Consider the following 6,862-nt stretch of genomic DNA (forward strand, 5'->3'; position numbering starts at 1 on the left):
GCTCCTTGGAGGCCAAGATGGCTAAGCTTCGTCTCTCATACTTTGGACATATTGTCCAGGGGGAACAGTCGCTGGAAAAGGATGTCATGCTGGGTAAGGAGGAGGGTCAGAGAAAAAGGGGAAGACCCCTAACGAGATGGATTGGCCAGGTGGCATCATTGATGGATTCAAGTGTGGCAGCAGTAGTGAGGTTGGCCCAGAACTGGGCATTGTTTCTTTCTGCTGTGCATGGGGTCGCTATGAGTCGGTTCCGACCCAATGACACCTGACAACAACAACAATTTCTGTTATTATCCATGATGTCACTATCCTCCAGCTTTGAGACAATTAATTTTGAATTTTTTTCCTTAGTAGTCTGCTCTCTTCTCAAAGTTCTCAATATCAAGAATTTCCTAACTCTTCTTTTCATTGACTCTGTGTTTTAATTGTTCAATTGTCAACCTCTCCCCACCCAATTTCAGGCATAAATTATATTATGACTAATTTTCTGCAAAAGCCTGTTAATTAGTGATCTTGTCTTGAAATTCTTTCCTTCTGAGAAATAAAGTAGAAAAAAAAAAACACTTGAAAAACTGTACTGTCACTTGTATAACACATAAACTACCAAATGATGATATGTGGCACAAATTATCTTAGGTCAAATTGTTTCAACACAAGTTTACTCAGACGTACCTGTTTCATCAGAAGACCAGGGAAATACTGTATTCCATAGATCAGATTAATTGCTCCAGCCACTTCTCTATTTCACAAATTCTGACCAATCTCTGCCCAGACATTGCTTACTAATTTCTACTTTAAAACCACACCATGTTAACTCCAGCTCTCAAAATCCCACAGTCATTGCTATCAAGCTGACTCGTTGTGCTACAGAGAAAAACGGCTTCATTGGGTTTTCTTGTCTGCAGTCTTTATGGAAGCAGATCTCCAGGTCTTTCTTCCATGGTGTTGCTGAGTGGTCTTGAGTGACTAACCTCTAGTAGTTGAGCATAAGCCATTTGCAACATCCTGTAATCATCTGCTATGTATGTTTCTGTAATGCATTCACACCATATACACAGGAGGCAGTGTTACGTATGTTTCTGTAATGCACTCACACTATATACACAAATGGCAGTATTATGTACATTTCTATAATATATATAGCCACTATTATGTTTGGCTCTGTAAAGCTCTTAGATCAATACGCATGAGCTACTAGCAAATTCCTCAGTTCAGAAACAGAAAATCCTCACATAAGAATGTGAAATATGTGAAGATGTCGTAAACATCTTTTAACTGGCTGGGCACCTACATGGTGTGATAAAACCATACAGTCAAATCTCTAAAGTGGATTTTAGACATGAAGATAATCATAAAAACAAACAAAAAACTTCCTGAAAAACTAACCTCTGACCTTTTAGAAACGATGTTACATGCTGCTAATATTTGACCTTGGAGAGAAGACAGAACACAGAAGTCTTTGTTTACCATGACAGCACCTAGCCTTTACTGTGTGGGGCCAAGATGAGGCAGTTACATATAACCCAGGTCTTCGGTTCATTCACCGTGTGAAGGCAGAGGCAGAGATCGTTCCAAACCTTGACACTTTCCAAAGACTGATAGCCTGCCTGAGACTTTGCCTACCACTGCTGTCCTCAGTCTCCAGCTACAAGGGACCCTAGAGAACATGAGCCATGGCCAAGCCTTTCTCCTAAGAGCACCCATTAAAGGTAAAATCTTGAATTCCTAACTACTGGAATAATCATATATTGTCATGATTCTCCAGTACTAAATGAATGTCTTAAGGAGCTCTGGTAGTGTAGTGGTTACAAATCTGGCTGCTAATCTCATGGTCAGCAGTTCGAAACTACCAGCTGTTCTGCAGGAGAAAGATGAGGCTTTCTGCTCCCATAAAGATTTACAGCCTTGGAAACCCTGTACAGGGTCACTATGAGTCGGAACCAACTCCACGGCACATAACAACAAAATGAATGTCTTGCAGGCTTATCTGTATGCTTGCCAACTACTTTGCAATAAATGAAATGAGTTTATGCATGATAAATGTGAGTATTTTTTACCTTTATTAAAAAATAAAATCCCATAGGACAATACCCTTTGCTATGACTACCTTGCAATAAACAAAATGAATCTACATGTGATAAATCTGAGCATTTTTAATGTATTTAAAAAATGAAATCCCACAGGGCTACATCCTTCTGTAATGTGGCCCTTTTGAGACATTACTGAGAGTATGTCAAGGAAGCGCTCTCCCTTGTTCAGATATGTTAAAATATCCAATTTCCTATGAGCAATACCCCAGTCACCGTCAGTCTGTCATAGTGTGGTGGCTAGCATGTTGCTGTGATGCTGGAAACTATGTCTCCGGTGTTCCAAATACCAGCAGAGTCACTCATGGTGGACAGGGTCCATTGGCACTTTCAGACTAAGAAATGAGCAGTACACCTCTGAGGGATTATCCACTGAAAACTTTATGCAACGAAATGCTGGTTATATAGTGCCAGATGAAGAGCCCTTCAGATTTGAAAACACTCAAAATACAACTGAGGAAAAAGCTGCTTCCTCAAAGTAGAGTTGACCTTAATGATGTAGATAGAGCAAAGCTTTTGTGAAGTTTATTTGCTGATGGAGCTTGACTCAAAATGAGAAGAAACAGTTGAAAACATTCAATAAATGACATGGAATGTATGAGGTATTAATCTAGGAAAATTGGACATCATAAAAAATGAAATAGAATGCATACAGATCAGTATCCTAGGCAACAGCTGAAATGGACAGGCATTACTATGCTGGAATGACGGATTGAAGAGGAATAGTGTCACATTCATTGTTGAAAAAACATTTCAAGATCTATTACGAAGTACAGCTTATACAATTATTATTCAAATTTATGCATCAATTGCTAAAGCCACAGATGAAGAAATTGAGGAAAGTTATCAACTCCTTTAGTCTGAAACTGATCACACATGCAATCAAGATGCACTGATAATTACTGGTGATTGGAATAGTACATAGATCAAGGGGCAGTTGTTTGAACAGAACATAGGAATAATTCATGGTTTGGAATCAGGATGGGTGTGCATAAAAGTTATACTCTTTCACTAGACCTATTCAATCTGTTTGCTGAGCAAATACTCCAAGAAGTGGAACTATATGAAGATGAACACGGCAAAAGGATAGGAAGACGGCTCCTTAACAACCTGCAATATGCAGATGACACAACCCTGTTTGCTGAAAGCAAATTGATCTGAAGCATTTACTGATGAGGATCAAAGAATATAGCCTTCAGGATTACAACTCAATGCAAAGAAAACAAAAATCCTCACAACTGAGCCTACTGTAATAAACAGAGAAAAGACTGAAGTTGTCAAGGATTTAATTTTACTTAGATTCAAAACCAGTGTTCTTGGTAATAGTGAAAAATCAAAAGGCAACATACTGCATTGGATAATTCTGCTGTTAAAAGACTTCTTTAAAGTGTTAAAGAGCAAAGATGCCACTTTGAGGATTAAGATGTGTCTGACCCAAGCCATATTATTTCCAAGTCTTATAAGTGAGTGAAAAAGACAGAAGAAGAATTCATACATGTGATGTATATGGTGTGTTGGTAAAGAATATTGAAAGTATCATGGACTGCCAGAAGAACAAACAAATCTTGGAATAAGTATAGCCAGAGTGGCCCTTAGAAACGAGCATGGTGAGACTTCATCTCACGTACTTTGGGCATATTATTAGGAGGGACCAATCCCTGAAAAAGGACATCATGCTTGATAAGGTGGAGGGTCCGCAACAATTGTGAGGATGGTACAGGACTGGGCAGTGTTTTGCTCTGTTGTACATAGGGTAATTATGAGTCTATACCTAACAACACCAGCATTTATATTGTTATGAAAAGCTTCAAAATTAGATTTGAATATGAATACAAAATAATGGAAAAGTTCTTTTGTTAAACGTTCACGCAGAGATTCTGTCTTGTTTGTCTAAAAGAAAATCATTTAGTATATTGTAAAAGATCTTCCAATGAGTTTCTGTTATTCAGAGAGTTAATCCTATGGTCCTGATGAAATTGTCAAGGACCTTAGACATTGTTTTGAGTGGACCTTTTTTGAGTGGGTTGTAGTGACTGACTTCTTCTCTTTTTATATATCAAAATAGATTTTCCCACATCTAAGATGTCTCACCTCTCTGCAATGGGAAGGGAAGATGATTAGACTTTTGTTGTTGTTGTTAAGTGCCGTTAAGTCAGTTCTGACTCAAAGTGACTTTGCTTTGTGAGAGAAGAAAGCCTCATCTTCCTCCCACAGAAAGGCTAGTGTGCTCAAACAGCCAACCTTGTGGTTTGCAGTCCATTGATTATTGTACAGAAACTTCTGAAGGGGTCTGTAACTCCTGATCTATTATACTTCTTCACATTTCTCTCCTTTGTTTCTTTTCTTGTCTCCAAAAAACATCATTTAAACTTCTCATTATATATATTCCTCAGAAGTGATCAGGCAGTCCAGATAAACATATTCAACACAAAAGAGGGAAAGAATGTATTATGTGGACTTATGAAATATGTTCCTATTACCAATGTTTTTTAATTAAAACTCTGCAAAAACAGTTTTGACTCAGAGTTAAGCAATTTGCTTGGTTACTAGGTTACAAAATAAAAGGGAATGAGGAAGATTCCGAGGCTTTAATCATAAGTCAAAGAGTCTAAGAGCTTGGTTTATAAACAATGAAGTTTATAAATTGTATTAGAAAAAAGCTCATGTAAATTTATGTAAGATGACTCTTTAGACTAATTAGATTGATTAAGTATAAGGGAACTTCAAAAAGTTTGTGGAAAAATGAATTAAAAGATAGTGGAATTTTTCCAGGAAGTTTTTAAAGCCTCCTTGTAATTTTTGTTTAAACACTGTCTCATTTTTTCTTTTTTACTTTACCATTACATAGTAAAATTATACAAGAACAATATTCTAGTTATGCAAGTCTTGGGATTATTTTCTCATTAAAAATTCTAATTTTAATCTGTTTCAATTCCTTTACTAGTTTTGCTAGAAAATAAAATTTTTGTTTATCTAAATTGAATGATAATAAGGAATAGCTCTGTGAAAAGAACTGAACTCCTGATTCTTCAATGAAATCATGAGACTTTTATAATAACTTAAATTTTAATTTCCAGATCCTTAGGTATTCTAAGACCTTAAACTAATATTAATTTGAGTAATTGGTAAATGCTCTTAGACATTTGGACTGTTCACCAGACTATATTAGGCCCAAAATGGAATCGCTTATGCTAAACTACACATGAACAAACTGAAACCTAGCTAAATTTATATTTCCTGTAATGTTTGACCCTCTCTGGAGCAAAACTGAAGTCAATCAATCCACGTTTGCTGCCTAAGAACTTTCCAATATGCTTTATAAGAAAAGTAATTTAGAACTAACCAATCACATTTTGCCCAAGGTTACATTCTTGTTCTTATGCCACTTTGGCCATGTAACTGGTCTTTTTTACTTGTTCTTGGAACTCTTGTCTGACTTACAAACCAAATTATGCTCCCTTACTCATGAATTGCAAATACAGTTTGGGAATTTGTATACAAATTCAATCGCATGGAAATTTTATCTTTAAAAATAAAATGTTTAGGAACAAACAAGATGGTGTATAGGGTAGAATTGCAGTGAGGGTCTCTGTCAGCAACAACACAGAATATTGGACCTAGCAGGCTCAGCGGATGGTCTCAGAACTCTGAACCACATATAAAGGAATATTTAGAAAGTTGGAAGGTTCCATAGTCAGTGGAAATTGTAGCAGAAGAAAGATCCAGTGTGTTCTAATCCAAGGCACTCAGCTGCTCCCTGAGTGGGCATCTTGGGTGAAACCGAGAGTGGGAAGGATCAGAGCAGACACAACTCCTGACAGAACCGTGGAGATAAAGGTGTGGACATTTTTTTTTTTTTGTATCTGTTCAATGATCTCTCGCTATATGCACACCTCCCCATTCTGGTGTCTAGAGGGGGTGCCTAAGCAAGTGGATATCCCTACTCCCGGAGGGTTCTATTACACATGTGCACAGATCTCCTTAAAATTTAAAGGAAGAGTGCTCCTTTAGGCAGCACATATACTAAAAAAAAAAAAAAAAAAAATTGGAACAATACAGAGAAGATTAGCATGGCCCCTGCGCAAGGATGACACGCAAATTCGTGAAGCGTTCCATTAAAAAAAAAAAAAAAATTTAAGAGTTTCCACTTAAAACCAAATGGCAGTACAAAACGGCTATTTTTCAGGCTCTCAACTGTTTATCACTAGGAAAAAGGCCTGAATGGGGTTGTGGAGAGGGACAGGTAGACTAAAAAGGAGACAGGCCAAAAATTAAATCCTGAGTTATGTCATAATGACCAACAGTGGCATCTTGAAATTTCCCAGGAAGAAGAGTGCAAAGGGAAGCCCATCTCCTGATCACATCTACCTGGAGGCAATCAGAAAACATACAAAATATCAAAACGCACACCCATCTAAGTATTAAGGCCACAACTAATTACTGAATATGCCCTAAAACCAGAAACAGATGACCGTATCAGGACATGTCCAGAAACAAGATAAAGTGACTGAGACAAATGAGCTGGAAGTAGACCTACATTCCATACTGGAAGATGGGCAGGCTTCGGAAATGCCTGTGAAGGAATGATTATAAAAATGATTATAGCCCTCAAACGTGCCATGTGCCTTTGCTCTCAGGTCAAGAATCACTGCGCAAACAGAAATTGTTACCTTTTTTTGCCCTGCCCATCATGTAAATCAAATGTCTAGGGACATTAGTCTCGCTCATATGATCTGAGAGTAAATAGACAAAGGCTCACAAAACAGGCTAAATGC

At 37.5% G+C, this 6,862-nt stretch overlaps 1 protein-coding gene and 1 pseudogene across 1 annotated transcript in view; one reads left to right on the top strand and one right to left on the bottom strand.

Moving 5' to 3' along the window:
- LOC102813504 (gephyrin-like) overlaps positions 1 to 6,862 on the bottom strand; it is a 750,251-nt gene that overhangs the window by 108,857 nt on the left and 634,532 nt on the right. The gene's annotated exons all lie outside the window — the stretch shown is intronic.
- LOC102810807 overlaps positions 1,667 to 6,862 on the top strand; it is an 8,030-nt pseudogene continuing 2,834 nt past the window's right edge.

Source organism: Chrysochloris asiatica, unplaced genomic scaffold, assembly GCF_000296735.1.
Source record: "Chrysochloris asiatica unplaced genomic scaffold, ChrAsi1.0 scaffold00221, whole genome shotgun sequence".
Taxonomy (NCBI): Eukaryota; Metazoa; Chordata; class Mammalia; order Afrosoricida; family Chrysochloridae; genus Chrysochloris; species Chrysochloris asiatica.